Raw genomic sequence first — 16,286 nt, 5'->3', positions numbered from 1 at the left:
TCTGACCTAATTAATTGACGCCCCCACATCCAAAGTGCATGCACGAACACATACCCCTCTGCGTCGATTAAATCCGACTGGAGGGAGTACTCTTTACTCGTACCGTGGTATGTGGTCTCTTATGAACTTATTCATATGCTTGCAAGACATTAGACGACATTCCACCGAGAGGGCCCAGAGTATATCTATCCGTCATCGGGATGGACAAATCCCAGTTGATCCATATGCATCAACTCATACTTTCCGGATACTTAATCCCACCTTTATAACCACCCATTTACGCAGTGGCGTTTGATGTAATCAAAGTACCTTTCCGGTATAAGTGATTTACATGATCTCATGGTCGAAAGGACTAGGTAACTATGTATCGAAAGCTGATAGCAAATAACTTAATGACGTGATCTTATGCTACGCTTAATTTGGGTGTGTCCATTACATCATCTATCTATTATATCCTAAAAGCAATATAAGGATATTTAATAGAGCCACCACGTTAATCCACATCATCCTAATTATTTTGATGGTTAGATCTAAAATTTACGGTTGGGATTAAAAAAATTACGTAACGTTAGTTGCGTACAAAAAAGTCTCAGCTGGACGCTACAATACAATTAGAAAATACCATAAATATGATAAAATATATACTCTGTTGGTTCTAAGTTACCGTAACTTTTGGGCGTAGAATAAAAGTCCACGGCTGACACGAAAAGAGTCGTGCAATACTTTCTGGCCGATCGATTACTTCCTTCCTAAACCAGCTGGCCTAACGAAACGGCATGTCTAGATACAACACACAAAAAGAGCCAAGATGGTCCAAACGTACTCCTTGACAAATAGAAAGTTTACGTGTGTGACTAAGATGGACTCTTGAAGATCTTAAATTAAAAAAGCACTTGTGACGTGAACACCATCTGCTAGACATGTGAACTAAATCACACCCATGTAATTTAATTTTATCACCGGTTAAAGTTATAGTATTAGTAAAGTATATATTACCTCTGTCCGTAAAAAGATGGCGTAAGTTGTCTAAATTTAGATGTATCTAGATGTTTTTTATGTATAAATACATTCAACTTTAGATAAATCTCTGACGTCCGTTTTGTAATGGCGGGAGTATAAATAATGTGACCCATTAACTTTCCGTTAACGTTGATACTAATGGTGGAAATTAAAAAATAGAACATACAAAATATGTACCCGGAATACTACCTCCGTCGCATGCAAGTCGTCTCAGAAGTTAACAAAAGTGGATGTATCTAATCACTATTTTTAGACTAGATACATTCACATTTTGACAAATTTCAGATGACTTGCATGGGATAGAGGTAGCACATCATTTACACGATATATTTGCATGCCACACGTCTACGAATGAAAAGAAGACGAAAAATATGGACTCTCATAGTTAATCAAATATGAACGTATCCCATTTCGTTAGCAAAAATACATATACTAGCTGGGTACATAGCAATAGCTGAGTCCCTTCAAGGAAAAAAAATGGTTACGTACTGCTTTAGTTGGCCGAGCCCCTTTGGAAAAAAATATACTAGCTAGTTCCATAGAAATTTTTGAGTCGGTTCAAGGAAAACAATGTGTTCACGATTGCTTAGCTAGCTAGAGCGCTGAAAATTTACTTCATGTGGAAATATTTGCTATGATTTAAATTCATATTTTTAATTTTTAATTTAATGGACTATAAACGATTGATACGATAGTCGAGTGTATAAATCTTATGCATGTGCATTGTTGAGTATACAAAAATAACAAAAACACTTATCTATATTTTTAAATTTGGGTACAAAACATAAAACTCAATGCAAATATTTCAAACTCGACCTACTAAAACGTATAGCTATGTATACGCATTGTCGAGTATACAGAAATAACCAATACACTTATCTATATTTTTATTTTGAGTACAAAAATATAGATTTCAATACAAATATTCCAAAACTTAATTTAATAAATCATTCAATGGACACCTGCAATAATATCACACTCTTTGAATATTAATCCATAAGTTGGACTATTGGAGTTTGCGCCGGTAAGCTTTGAAGTTTATTTTAGTTATTAATCTGATTCCAGAGGAGATGCACCCATAAATGTTCGATGTTAAATTACTAATCCTATTGTAGAGACACAACATGCTTTGGCACATCAAAAGAGAGCGAGTACTAATCATTTTTGATATTCAATCTCTTCTAGAGACAACAAATACACACGCATGTTTGATTGATCTTTAGTAACCCCACCGTAGTTAAAACCAAGTTTTCCTTTTATATTTGATAAGAAAGGTTGACATACAATCGGATGGGAAAACTAGAACGGACAAAGAATTCGTACACTAGCTATTAGAATCGGAGTTACATTGATCTAACAAAAGTTGTGAAATCACACAAAGCAAAAAAGATAATGATTGAGATTTTAACAAGGTATAGCCAACATCGCCTATATCTTAGGACAAGAGCACAATGGGTCCTGCCCACTAATACTATTCCGCACCCCGGCTTCCTCAAGCATTTTGAAAATATATCCATGTCTAGAACATTAATTTTTTTCCATAAAGGGATAAAATAGGTGTAAAATAATATCCTTATACGATAAACACAAACGCACAACATATCTGGTGCACAAAGACGCCGCCTACAATAACTATATAAACCTAAAAGTCAAAGTTAAGTTGTAACAAAAGAATCAAAGTTTGGTATTTGAAAATATATCCATGCCTAGAATATTACGAATTTTGGCATGGAGGACTAAATAGGAGTAAAAGAATATCTTTTTAGTATAGAAAAATGCTTAACATATCCTACACACTAAAAACGATGCCCTACAATAACTATGTAAACCTAAGAATCCAGTGTAGGTATTTCAAACTGTAGCAATATCTCGAACACTATGGATTTTCCACTGAGAGGTAAATACGAGTAAAATAATATCTTTATAAGATACAAACAAATTCTTAACACCTTCAATGCTCTAATGCGATGAAGCCCTCGCAAATGCGAGGGCCACTGTGCTAGTTCATATAATGATATAACCTTGTTATTAATAACATCCAATGTTCATGATTATGAAACTAATCATCTATTAATCAACAAGCTAGTTAAGAGGCTTACTAGGGACTCATTGTTGTTTACATATCACACATGTATCAATGTTCCGGTTAATACAATTATAGCATGGTATATAAACATTTATCATAAACATAAAGATATATAATAACCACTTTTATTATTACCTCTTGGGCATATCTCCAACAGCATCAACACGGACACAGCGATCTACTGCTTCCGGCGGTGCTGCCGGTACGAACCGCTCAGCGCCAAGCTCCGCCGCGTCAGCAGAGATAACATCTCCATCTCCGATCTCTTCGACATCGCCCTGCGCTACGCCGACGAGGATCCTGCAGTTGACTCGGACGACGAGTACGGGCAACAGCGCAATCGCCGCCCCGCTCAGCCCGACAATCGCCGCGGCGACTACCGGTTCGGTGGCCGGTCAAGCAACGGCAAGCGCCTCGCAGACGGCGGACACACCGAACTCGTCGCCAACGCCGACTACGAGCAGCGCGACCCGAAGTCCTTTCGTCGCGATAACCGCGCGCCACGAGAGGATCGACCTCAACCCAAACGGTTCGACGCACGCAACCTGCTGGACGCCCCGTGCATCTACCACAGCAGGGAGGGCAAGCCCTCAACACACACGATGGGTAACTGCTACTCCCTGAAGCAGATAGAGAAAGCTCGCCGCACCAAGGAAGCCGACGACAGTAATCAGCACAAGGACCGCTCCAAGGACCAAGACCAGCATAAAGAAGATGGTTTCGGCCGCAGCGCCGGCTCGCTCCATACCTTCACCGGGGTCGTCGACCGCCGGGACAGGAAGGTCCTCACAAGGGCGGTGGCCGTCCATGCAGTCATCCTCGACGACATCCCCCGGTGGCTCAACTGGTCCGAGCAGAGCATCACGTGGAGTCGCGAAGATCATGCCCCACGCATCGAGTACCTCGGCCGAGTGGCGCTAGTCGTCAGGCCCAAGGTGGCCGACTACTGGCTGCCAAAGACACTGATGGATGGAGGGAGCTCCATTAACATCTTATACTACGAGACCTTCTAGCGGCTCGGCCTGCCAGACTCGCGCATCGAGAACACCAAAGTCACGTTCCACGGCATCGTCCCGGGGCAGAAGGCCTTCCCGATCGGCAAGGTCATGCTGCCGGTAACCTTCGGCACACCGGTGAACTACCGCACCGAGCGGATAACGTTCGAGGTGGTCAACTTCCGAAGCCCATACCACTGCGTCCTCGGTCGCCAGGCGTTCGCTAGGTGTTATCACCAGAATTTGACCGGATCAAAGGTGGGCCGCGATTGAGGATGGGCTTAAAGGATATACATGGAAGGAATACATGAATCGGCCTTATATGCGAAGTTTGGGCTAGTTTGCACGTGTATCTGTAACATAGTAGGATACATGTCGATTAGATAGAGTTTGGCTCGTGCCCGGTTGGGATTATTCCCACGTTAGAAAGTCTACGGACTATAAATATGTATCTAGGGTTTATGGAATAAACAACAATCACGTTCACCACAAACCAATCTAGGCGCATCGCCAACTCCCTTGTCTCGAGGGTTTCTTCCGGGTAAGCATCATGCTGCCTAGATCGCATCTTGCGATCTAGGCAGTACACGTTTATTCGTCGTTTATGCGTTGCTCGTGCTGAAGCCTTGTTGATGGCGAGCAACGTAGTTATCATACATGTGTTAGGGTTAGCATTGTTCATCGTATCATATGTTGTCGTCGTGCAACCCTTAGACGTCTAGCCGCCCTTACGCCTATCTTAGGTGTAAGGGCGGCACCCCGCTTGATCGTTATTTAGTAGATCCGATCCGTTATGATTGCTCCTTGTTCTTCGAGGATTAGTTTAATATCTGCATAGTTAGGCCTTACAAACGGGTTGAAGGATCCAAGTGGCACGTAGGGTGTAGTTTGCTAGCCCTAGACAGGGATGTTCCGGGGATCAACTTCATGTTGGTTTTTAGGCCTTGTCTAGGGTCGGTTTACGATCACCGTGCGTGGCCGCCGAGGCTCAATCACGAGTAGGATGTTCCGATTATGCGGTGAAAACCCTAAATCGTAGTAGGTCGTTTTAGCTTTATTTTGATCAAGCAAGACCACCATCCGATCGTACACCTCGTACGCATCATGGGTGGATCGGCTCCTTGAGCCGATTCACAAGATAACCTGAGAGCCGATCGAGGCTCGTATTTAATGTTTACGTGTATGCCATGCAGGAAACTAAGCGAGGCACATCCAACACCTTCCTGACCAGGTATAGGTCAGGTGGCACGCCCTTGCACCAGCATCGGACGTGCGTGCCGAGTCTCCAAGCTGGTATACGTCCACAACATCACGTACGAGTCGCATCATGCCATCAAATCCCAAGCGCTCGCCGACTTCCTCGTCGACTGGGAGGAGGCCCAACAGCCGAACTCTCCCGCGCACCTCAAGCATTGGACACTGCATTTTGATGGCTCCAAAAACCTCGAAGGAGCAGGAGCAGGGGTCGTCCTCACTTCGCCAAAAGGTGACATCGTGAAATACGTCCTGCAACTCCGATTCGAGCCCTGCACCAACAACATGGCCGAGTATGAGGCACTCCTCCACGGCATGCGCGTTGCAAAGGAGATGGGCGCAACACGACTGCGTTGTCTTGGCGACTCCGACCTCGTCGCTAGCCAGACATCCGGCACCTGCGACGCCACCGACGCCAACATGATCGCCTACAAGCGAGCGGTCGATCAGGCCGGCGCCAGTTACGCCGATCACGTCGTCGAGTGGGTCGACAGGCGCAAGAATGAAGAGGCGGACGCGCTGGCAAGGCTTGGGTCCAAGCGACTCCCACCACCGCCCAGCGTCTTCCTCGACATCCTCAGTCACTCGTCGGTGTGCGCGCCACGGGAGATCGACATCGCCGAACCACCCGCACCCGACTCCTCTCTAGTCGCACTCGCCTCCGACACCGACGACTGGACGGCACCGTACCTAGGCTACCTCGAGCGCCAGGCACTGCCGATGGACGAAACGGAGGCACGCACACTCGTACGCCGTTGCAAGTCCTTCACCATCATCAACAACGAACTCTACAAGCGCAGCGTTTCCGGAGTGTTCCAGCGGTGCGTCACCGCCGACGAAGGACGTAAAATCCTGCGCGACATCCATGTAGGCGACTGCGGCCACCACACGGGGGCGCGCTCGATTGTCGCCAAAGCCTTCCGGCACGGCTTTTACTGGCCAACAGCCCTCGAAGACGCAGTCGACCTCGCCCGCGCATGCGCCGGATGCCAGAGGTACACAAGTCAATCGCACATGCGGGGCTCAGCGCTGAAGACCATACCCCTCACCTGGCCATTCGCCGTCTGGGGCATGGACATGGTGGGAAAATTCAAGACAGCCCCCGGCGGATACACTCATCTCCTGGTCGCTGTGGACAAATTCACCAAATGGGTGGAGGCAAAACCCATCAAGAAGTGCGACGGCAAAACAGCCACCAAATTTCTGCGCGAGCTGATCTACCGCTACGGCTACCCTCACAGCATCATCACGGACAACGGCACCAACTTCGCCAAGGGGGAAATGGTCGACTTCTGCGAAGACAAGGGCATCCGACTCGACCTTGCGTCAGTCGCACATCCCGAGTCGAATGGGCAGGCAGAAAGAGCGAACCAGAGCATCCTCCATGGAATCAAACCAGGGTTAGTATTACCTCTGGAGCGCGCAGCTGGATGCTGGGCAGAAGAACTCCCCTCCGTACTCTGGGGTATTCGCACAACACCAAACAGGTCGACTGGCTTCACGCCCTTCTTCCTTGTGTATGGCACCGAAGCTATCATGCCCACAGACATCGCCTACGATTCGCCACGGGTTGCCAACTACGTCGAAGAGGAAAACAAGCGCGCTCGGCAAGATGACGTCGATCTCCTCGATGAGGCACGTGACCTCGCACTCGCCAGGACGGCCATCTACCAGCAAGGTCTCTGCCGCTATCAAAGTCGCCGCGTCCGCGATCGCTCCTTCCAGGAAGGCGACCTAGTCCTGCGGCTAATACAGGACAAGAAAGGCATGCTCAAGCTTTCCCCCCCATGGGAAGGGCCGTTCGCCGTTAGTCGCGCGCTCGGCAACGACTCCTACTACCTCACCGACGTTCGCAAAGACGACAAAGGCGAGCCACTCACCAGGGAAGTCGAGCGCCCCTGGAACATCAACCTCCTCCGTCGGTTCTACACCTAGAAAAGGCATGTAAAGCAACTCCTGAATATCAATAAAATTGCCTATCGCGTTAAGAACCGCATTCACCGACCGTTTCGCCATCACTCGCCACTCGGACCTTATCTCCCATCTCATAAACATGAGCTCAGTCGCTAAACGCGCGACTCGAGACTGGGAGACCTTCGATTGCTGCTGCTGGAAGAGAAAATCCAAGATCAGCCAAGTAGCTCGGCTAACAAGGGAACGACAGGCAAAACCGGTCGCAACACCAGGTCCGGCTAACCCCATGTCCCTTACGCCGACAAGCGAAAACAGCGACTGGATCCTCCAGCAGGGTCGCCCGCCCGACCAGCCCTCCGGGCCCCGGCAATCGTACAGTGCTACGCTATACAGCACACCAAATGCCCTCCTCTACCTTAGGCAGGTGACTTAAAAGGCTAAGTACTTCGACCAGGGACTCCGCAAAACGGACCCGCGGCTCGCCAAGGAAGAACGCCACACCAAGAACCCCTTTGGAGTCGCCAAGCGACTGGCTCCCCGAGCCACAACGAGAGGCGCGCTACTCAAAAAAAAAACAGCGCAAAAACTAAAATGACCCACTCCTCCACCCATGAGGCTGCTATTCGCACTAAAAATGACTACGTACTGCGACTGGGGACGCCCAGCTCGACAAGGAAAACAGTCAAGTCGATAGCCTTCATCGGGGTCGCCCGACGACTGGCCCCTCTGGTCATGGAGGGTCGGCTAGCAACACACAATCACAACAAAAATAGAGGCCAACAAACAACAGTACGCCAAAAGCAATTAACTTATGTACAACAAACACCCACGAGTCACATGCTCGCAGGGACAAAAGTTTTATTCATACAGGTCAGAAGGGCGTCCCCGTACAAAAAAGCGACTACTTGGAGGACCCTGGATTCTCCTCTATCACCGGCTCGGCTCCATCCTCCCCATGGAGGAACTTAGGGGTGTACCGGACGACCGGATAGGTGGACAATGCATTGGTGGCCGCAGCGTGGAACAGGCGCTCGGCGGGGAAGTCCACCGGGCCCGCCTCCTTCTCCGCATCCTCAGGAGCCGACTGGCTGACGATGTGCGTCTCCAAGTCCGCAGTCGCCAGCACTCGGTCGGCATAAGGGCGTACCGCCTCCATCAGCCGCAGCACCTCGGCGACATCGAACTCGCCGGTCTCCGATGGGAAGCCAGCCATCACTTCTTCCACGTCGAAGCCCTCCGAGTAGTGGGCAAGCACCATGCTCAATGCCATGGTAACACCCACCCGACAAGAAGATCGGTGGAGCCAGTCGACCACCGCCGGGATGTCGGAGACGGCCTTGAAGACCGACGACGCGTCGCGAGGAATCACCTCCCGCGGACTAAGATACTGGAGCGCCGCTAGAATGTCGCCGGCACAGGCGATGATGCGCGTGGTCGCAGCCTCCAGGCACTCCCGCAGGGTCGCCGACTCCACGAACTCACACTGGCCTGAAAAAAAGGTCAACGTCAACACTAGCTTCATAAAAAAAGACTCGCCATGCTCGGGGACTGGCCCCCAAAACGGACTCGCCACGCTCGGGGACTGGCCCCCCGAAACGGACTCGCCAGGCTCGGGGACTGGCCCCCCGAAACGGACTCACCACGCTCGGGGACTGGCCCCCGAGACGGACTCGCCACGCTCGGGGGCTGGCCCCCCTAGATGGACTCGCCACGCTCGGGGACTGGCCCCCGAGACGGACTCGCCACGCTCGAGGACTGGTCCCCAAACGGACTACCCACACTCGGGGATAGCCCCCTGATACGTCTCCGACGTATTGATAATTTCTTATGTTCCATGCCACATTATTGATGATATCTACATGTTTTATACACATTATATGTCGTATTTATGCATTTTCCGGCACTAACCTATTAACGAGATGCCGAAGAGCCAGTTGTTGTTTTCTGCTGTTTTTGGTTTCAGAAATCCTAGTAAGGAAATATTCTCGGAATTGGACGAAATCAACGCCCAGGGTCCTATTTTTGCACGAAGCTTCCAGCAGACCGAGGGGGAAAGGAAGTGGGGCCACGAGGCGCCGCCACAACAGGGCGGCGCGGCCCAGGTCTAGGCCGCGCGGCCCTGGTGTGTGGGGCCCTCGTGTGGCCCCCGCGTTGCCCTTCCGCCTACTTAAAGCCTTCGTCGCGAAACCCCCAGTACCGAGAGCCACGATACGGAAAACCTTCCAGAGACGCCGCCGCCGCCAATCCCATCTCGGGGGATTCAGGAGATCACCTCCGGCACCCTGCCGGAGAGGGGAACCATCTCCCGGAGGACTCTTCACCGCCATGGTCGCCTCCGGAGTGATGAGTGAGTAGTTCACCCCTGGACTATGGGTCCATAGCAGTAGCTAGATGGTTGTCTTCTCCTCATGTGCTTCATTGTCGGATCTTGTGAGCTGCCTAACATGATCAAGATCATCTATCTGTAATTCTATATGTTGTGTTTGTCGGGATCCGATGGATAGAGAATACTATGTTATGTTGATTATCAATCTATTACCTATGTGTTGTTTATGATCTTGCATGCTCTCCATTATTAGTAGAGGCTTTGGCCAAGTTTTTGCTCTTAACTCCAAGAGGGAGTATTTATGCTCGATAGTGGGTTCATGCCTTCATTAAATGCTGGGACGAGTGACGAAAGTTCTAAGGTTGTGGATGTGTTGTTGCCACTAGGGATAAAACATTGATGCTATGTCCGAGGATGTAGTTATTGATTACATTACGCACCATACTTAATGCAATTGTCTGTTGTTTTGCAACTTAATACTGGAAGGGGTTCGGATGATAACCTGAAGGTGGACTTTTTAGGCATAGATGCATGCTGGATAGCGGACTATGTACTTTGTCGTAATGCCCAATTAAATCTCACAATACTCATCGTATCATGTTTGTGCATTGTCATGCTCTCTTTATTTGTCAATTGCCCGACTGTAATTGGTTCACCCAACATGCTATTTATCTTTTGGGAGAGACACCTCTAGTGAACTGTGGACCCCGGTCCATTCTTTTACATCGAATACAATCTGCTGCTATTGTTCTTTACTGTTCTTTGCAAACAATCATCATCCACACTATACATCTAATCCTTTGTTACAGCAAGCCGGTGAGATTGACAACCTCATTGTTTCGTTGGGGCAAAGTACTTTGGTTGTGTTGTGCAGGTTCCACGTTGGCGCCGGAATCCCTGGTGTTGCGCCGCACTACATCTCGCCGCCATCAACCTTCAACGTGCTTCTTGGCTCCTCCTGGTTCGATAAACCTTGGTTTCTTTCTGAGGGAAAACTTGCCGCCGTACGCATCACACCTTCCTCTTGGGGTTCCCAACGGACGCGTGCTGTACGCGTATCACCCCCGCAGCGGACTCGTCTTGTTCAGCGACCGGCCCCTCCACGGACAACGCCATAGTTTCCACTGAAAAAGAAAAAAGAGGAGGAAAACTTACCGAGAAGCTGCCGCGACATCTCGCAGACGAAGGCTTCGAAGCTGGTCTTTTCGGCTTGCACCGACAAGACAACACCCTCCGACGTTGCCTTCTCCGTGGCAAGCTCCTTAGCGTGTTGCAGCTTCAGGGGCGCAAGCTCTCCCCGCAGCGCCGCCGCGGCGCCCCGGGCAGCGTCCCTATCCTTCGCCGCAGCCTCAAGCTTGCCCTTGTACTCGGCGATGACGTCCTCCAGTTCCTTACTCTTGTCCTCCAGGACCTTTGTAAGGTCCGCGACCTCCGCCTTTGCTTTCTTCTTCGCCTCCTTGGCCTGGGTCGCACAGAATTCAGCCTCCTGATAGAAGGACTCCTTCACGAACCCTTCGCGGGCCTCGGCAAGCGCCTTCTCCTGCGCCTCTGCTACATGAAGCGGATGATAATGAGATCAACTCAACATCACGCGCAAAAAAAAGAGGGGGGGGGACTCACTGCCAATGGCGACGAGTTGGCGGTTCTTCTTCGCCGCCTCCTCCACGAGCGCCGTCAGACGCTTCACCTCCGCCTGCAAAAACATGGAGAGCGATTGTAAGTAACAGAAAAAAGAGTAGTCCGGATCCAGAAAATAAAAAAAAAAGACTCGACTCGCCCCTTCAGCCCAAGTCGACCCTCGGGGACTGGGGGAGACCGGACCACAAACAAGAAGAGCTTACCACATGAACTTCTCCGAGCGCCGCGTTAAGCTCGGTAAAGGACAAAGTCGATAGCGGAGGTCGACGCGACTCGTGCGTCCCGCCCCCCTGCACCATCGCCTCAGTCGACGGCGTCTCCTTGGTCGGCGCCTCGGGGTTGTTGGGGCGAGCTTGATCCCTGGCGGCTTTCGTCCGGTGCTCCCTCATCTTCGCCGACAGGCTGCTCCCCTCAGCGGCGCCCTGCTCCTTCCCCGCCACGGGCGGTACGGCATATGGACTCCGAGCCGTCGCCGGCTCGGCACCCGCCATCTCCTCCTCCACCATGGGCGGAGTGACATCCGGACCCCGAGCCATGCTCGACTCGACGCCCGCCTTCGCCACCTCACCGCTGCTCGCACTCGCCGAGGGGCCGCTCCCGGCGATTGGCCAAGCTGAGCGCGCGGTCGCACCCGCCGCCTTGCTCGCAACGGCGGGTTCCTCTCGCGACGAAGCCATGCTCGCGGGGTCGGCGGCCATCTTCTTCGACTCAGCGGCCTTCTTCGCCTCGGCAGCCCTCGTAGCCGCCACCCCGCTGATCGGGGTGGGCCTCGACAGGATTTTCTTCTTCGACCTACAGAAGATCGACGTGATCTCTTCGCCAACCCGCCGAACGGCGGAGCAAGAATTAAGGAGGAGTGCTTACTTCACCATCGGAATCACCTTCACGCCCGGGCCGACTCGGGCCTCGGCCTCGAGGGCGTCTTTCAGGGGGCGCCAAAGGTCGGTGGCGCCCTCAAGGATGGTCAGACGCAACCGCTTGGATCGCGGCTCGTCGCCCCCCTTCACGGGCCCTTTTCCCTCCGGGGGCGAGGTCGCCTCCTCTTCCTCGTCATCTTCCGGGGGGCTCGCCCCCGGCGCGCCCTGTGATGAGGAGGTCGTCCCTCTCTTCGCACCGCGCGGGAGTCGGACGTAGTCTCTCACGTCGGAGTCCGACTCGGTGCGATCTCCTTCGTCCTCAGCCTCATCTTCCTCGCCCTCGGTCATCTCCGGGGCTCTTTCCCCGCGAGTGGGGGGAGATGGTCAGCGGCCTTCTGCCATCGCTGCATTCAGGCAGGGAAGCACGTTAGCGAACTCAAAATCAAGCATTTGAAGTTATTAACAAAGACAGTAGGGTACCTGGGGCGCTGGCTTGTCCTCGAAAAAGGGCTGCAGCCCGTCGTCGAAGGAGGTGAAGGCGGCCGTGGTGACCTTGGCGAGCGCCTTCCGGTACTCGGCCTCGTCCCACTCGGTCGCCGTCGACCGGGTGCAGTCGTTTTGCCCCCGATACTCCCACATGAAGTGGCCTCGGCAGCGCAGAGGAATCAAGCGGCGGCCGAGCCAGCAGTTGTACATATTGGCCACCGTCAGCCCGCCGTCCTTCAGCGCCTGGATCGCCAGGCGCATCTCCTTCACCACCTCCTCTTGGTCGTGCGGTAGCGACCGCACGTTGAGGCGCCGAGGGACACTCGGCTCGGGTGTGTACTGGGGAATACGAACCCCACCCGGGGGCGTGTACTCCTGGGCGTAGAACCAGAACCGGCGCCATTGCGACTGCGCTTTCTTGGGGAGCGCCATGTCGATGAAGCTTTCCCCCGACTTCACCTGGAAGGTGATCCCGCCGTTCGGGATGAGCGCCTGGTCGCTCTTGCTGGCCCTGGTGACCCATCCATGGAAGATTGATACCCATAGGGGGAAATATGGTGGGCAGCCCAGGTAACACTTGCACATCGCCACGAACAGTGAGATCTGCTGAACGCTGTGCGGCCCGAGGTCGGAGACCTTGATGTTGTAGAAGGCCAAGAGCTGCCGGAGGAAATCGGAGGTGGGGAGAGCGAACCCGCGATCGAGGAAGCTCAAGAAGATCACAAATTCCCTGGGCCGCGGGAGCAGCTCCACCTCGTTTACCGCCGGGACCCGCCACCGCTCCTGCTTGAACTCGGGAATGATCTCGGAGGCGACGTACGGGAGGAGAGATTCCCGCGTGACCTTCGAATTGCCCTAGCCTTTCGCCGCCATGGATGCGCGTGGAACTCAGAATGAAGAGGAGATGAAGAGAAGAGAAAAGTGTGGTGCAATGGTCAGCCCTAATCCCAGGGGCAGCCCTTTATACAGCCGCACTCGCCCGGATTAAGGATGAGATCTATCCATTAATTCATCCTGGAATCGCCGCCCCGCAATCAACGGTCAAGATTTGCGCCGGGTCCGGCTGAATAGCCGTTAAACTAGCCGTTAGCGGTCACGTCGGGCCCAATGGTCAACAACATGCAAACGGTTCATGCCTCGGTCAACATGAAATCTAGCCGTTGGCTCCTCCACGTGTCTCTGCGGTGGGTCTGCGCCGCCTGGCATACGACGACTGGCCAACGCCGACTGTCAGACGACGATTGGCTAGCGCCGACTGTCATACGCCGACTGGCTGATCAGGCTCCGGCGATTGGAGATTGGCGCCTAATCCGTAACTTTATCTTTGGGAGCCCGATGGCGATTCACCTTGACCCATCATTGTGCCTCTCCAAGACTCGCTCCGGATCCACGCCTCATTGATGCGTGTAGTTGACACGTCCGTTGGGAACCCCAAGAGGAAGGTGTGATGCGCACAGTACCAAGTTTCCCTCAGTAAGAAACCAAGGTTTAATCGAACCAGTAGGAGTCAAGAAGCACGTTGAAGGTTGATGGCGGCGGGATGTAGTGCGGCGCAACACCAGAGATTCCGGTGCCAACGTGGAACCTGCACAACACAACCAAAGTACTTTGCCCCAACGAAATAGTGAGGTTGTCAATCTCACCGGCTTGCTGTAACAAAGGATTAACCGTATTGTGTGGAAGATGATTGTTTGCAAGAACAACAATAAAGAACAAGTATTGCAGCAGATTTGTATTTCAGTATAAAAGAATGGACCGGGGTCCACAGTTCACTAGAGGTGTCTCTCCCATAAGATAAAAGCATGTTGGGTGAACAAATTACAGTCGGGCAATTGACAAATAGAGAGGGCATAACAATGCACATACATGTCATGATAAATATAGTGAGATTTAATTGGGCATTACAACAAAGTACATAGACCGCTATCCAGCATGCATCTATGCCTAAAAAGTCCACCTTCAGGTTATCGTCCGAACCCCTTCCAGTATTAAGTTGCAAAACAACAGACAATTGCATTAAGTACGGTGCGTAATGTAATCAATAACTACATCCTCGGACATAGCATCAATGTTTTATCCCTAGTGGCAACAAGCACATCCATAACCTTAGGGGTTTCGTCACTCCCCAGCATTCACGGAGACATGAACCCACTATCGAGCATAAGTACTCCCTCTTGGAGTTAATAGCGAAAACTTGGCCAGAGCCTCTACTAATAACGGAGAGCATGCAAGATCTTAAACAACACATAGGTAATAACTTGATAATTAACATAACATAGTATTCTCTATCCACCGGATCCCGACAAACACAACATATAGCATTACAGATAGATGATCTTGATCATGTTAGGCAGCTCACAAGATCCAACAATGAAGCACAATGAGGAGAAGACAACCATCTAGCTACTGCTATGGACCCATAGTCTAGGGGTGAACTACTCACTCATCACTCCGGAGGCGACCATGGCGGTGAAGAGTCCTCCGGGAGATGAATCCCCTCTCCGGCGAGGTGCCGGAGGAGATCTCCAGAATCCCCCGAGATGGGATTGGCGGCGGCGGCGTCTCCGGAAGGTTTTCCATATCGTGGCTCTCGGATGCGGGGGTTTCGCGACGGAGGCTTTAAGTAGGCGGAAGGGCAACGCGGGGGCCACACGAGGGCCCCACACCACGAGTCGGCGCGGCCGGGGCACGGGCCGCGCCGCCCTAGTGTGGCGGCGCCTCGTGGCCCCACTTCGACTCCTCTTCGGTCTTCGGAAGCTTCGTGGCAAAATAGGACCCCGGGCGTTGATTTCGTCCAATTCCGAGAATATTTCGTTACTAGGATTTCGAAACCAAAAACAGCAGAAAACAAGAAGCGGCTCTTCGGCATCTTGTTAATAGGTTAGTTCCGAAAATGCACGAATATGACATAAAGTGTGCATAAAACATGTAGATATCATCAATAATGTGGCATGGAACATAAGAAATTATCGATACGTCGGAGACGTATCAGCATCCACAAGCTTAGTTCTGCTCGTCCCGAGCAGGTAAAACGATAACAAAGATAATTTCTGAAGTGACATGCCATCATAACCTTGATCATACTATTTGTAAACATATGTAATGAATGCAGCGATCAAAACAATGGTAATGACATGAGTAAACAAGTGAATCATAAAGCAAAGACTTTTCATGAATAGTACTTCAAGACAAGCATCAATAAGTCTTGCATAAGAGTTAACTCATAAAGCAATAAATCAAAGTAAAGGTATTGAAGCAACACAAAGGAAGATTAAGTTTCAGCGGTTGCTTTCAACTTATAACATGTGTATCTCATGGATAATTGTCAACATAGAGTAATATAACAATATGCAAGTATGTAGGAATCAATGCACAGTTCACACAAGTGTTTGCTTCTTGAGGTGGAGAGATAGGTGAACTGACTCAACATAAAAGTAAAAAAGAATGGTCCTTCAAAGAGGAAAGCATCGATTGCTATATTTGTGCTAGAGCTTTTATTTTGAAAACATGAAACAATTTTGTCAACGGTAGTAATAAAGCATATGAGTTATGTAAATTATATCTTACAAGTTGCAAGCCTCATGCATAGTATACTAATAGTGCCCGCACCTTGTCCTAATTAGCTTGGACTACCGGATCATCGCAATACACCTGTTTTAACCAAGTGTCACAATGGGGTACCTCCATGCCGCCTGTACAAAGGTCTAAGG

This window comes from Lolium rigidum, chromosome 5, assembly GCF_022539505.1.
Source record: "Lolium rigidum isolate FL_2022 chromosome 5, APGP_CSIRO_Lrig_0.1, whole genome shotgun sequence".
In the NCBI taxonomy this organism is placed as follows: domain Eukaryota; kingdom Viridiplantae; phylum Streptophyta; class Magnoliopsida; order Poales; family Poaceae; genus Lolium; species Lolium rigidum.
The sequence above is the reverse complement of the archived record's forward strand: the minus strand, read 5'-3'. Positions refer to the sequence as shown.